Raw genomic sequence first — 1,522 nt, 5'->3', positions numbered from 1 at the left:
AAATGTGCTGTCAGATAACACCTCAAGCCTAAAGTGGAATGTCTCCGTTTCGGTGTAACTTAATGATTTTTGCAGTGTATTATTATCAAGTATCTTGATTTAAGACTATCTTTGTTCAGTTACTAACAAAATTTCATCAAACTATTACCACCTTGGAACATGGTCTTTGGGGTATTAAATCTATGTTCCTGTGTCAGGGGCATTCATATTCGGCTCCAAAATAATATATCTCTCTTAAAAAAATTTACTTTGTTTTATACTATGTGTATGAATGCTTTTTTTATTTTTGGTCTTTCGAGACAGGGTTTCTCTGTACAGCCCTGGCTGTCCTGGAACTCACTTTGTAGACCAGGGTGGCCTCGAACTCAGAAATCTGCCTCCCTCTGCCTCCCGAGTGCTGGGATTAAAGGCGTGCGCCACCACTGCCGGGCTATCAACATATTTTCCTCTGTGTAGTAAGGACTCTCCAAAAATAGCCACAAAACAGGCGAGAGAATGGCTAACAGTGAAGAGCACCAGCTGCCCTTCCAGGGGATCCAGGTTCAAATCCCAGCAGTTTCATGGCAGCTCACAACTATCTGTAAGTCCAGTTGCAGGGATCTGATGCCCTCTTCTGAATCCTCAGGTACCAGACATGTGCCTGTGTATGTGGTACACAGACAGGAAAACATATAAACATAAAATAAACTTTAAATTAAAAAAAAAAATAAGTCAAATCCAGATGGTAGTGACATATACTCTAAATGCACCCAGCAGACATAGGCAGGTGCATCTCTGTGAATTCAAGGCCAGCCTGGTCTACAGGGTAAGTTTCAGAATAACCAGGACTACACAGAAAAAAAAAAAAAAAAAAAGTCTGGAAGAAACAAGTCACACCTTGTCTCAATTACTTACAAACCAACTGCTTTCTTTCCTTCCTTCCTGCAAGTTGTCATTTTCTGAAGTGTTTTGTTCTGGTAGAGTGTATGTGAATACACTGTTGCACCCTTCAGGCACACCAGAAGAGGGCACCAGATCCCATTACAGATGGTTGTGAGCCACCATGTGGTTGCTGGGAATTGAACTCAGGACCCCTAGAAGAGCAGTCAGTGCTCTTAACTGCTGAGCCATCTCTCCAGCCCCCCGTTTTGCTGTTATTTTAAGACAGGGTTTCTCTGTGTATTCCTGGCTGGCCTGGAACTGGATCTGTAGAAGAAAGAGGCTGGCCTTGAGAACTCACAGAGATCTGCCTGCTTCTGCCTCCAGAGAACTGAGATCAAAGACATACTCTGAGATGCCTGGCCAAATTCCTTAAATTGCCTTGGTCGTGATGTTTTGTCACAGCAATAGAAAAAGTAACTAGGGCTGGCGAGATGGCTCAGTGGTTAAGAGTGCCGACTGCTCTTCCGAAGGTCCCAAGTTCAAATCCCAGCAACCACATGGTGGCTCACAACCATCTGTAACAAAATCTCATGCCCTTTTCTGAAGTATCTGAGGACAACTACAGTGTACTTACATATAATAAATAAATAAATCTTAAAAA

Source organism: Mus caroli, chromosome 5, assembly GCF_900094665.2.
Source record: "Mus caroli chromosome 5, CAROLI_EIJ_v1.1, whole genome shotgun sequence".
Taxonomy (NCBI): Eukaryota; Metazoa; Chordata; class Mammalia; order Rodentia; family Muridae; genus Mus; species Mus caroli.
The sequence above is the reverse complement of the archived record's forward strand: the minus strand, read 5'-3'. Positions refer to the sequence as shown.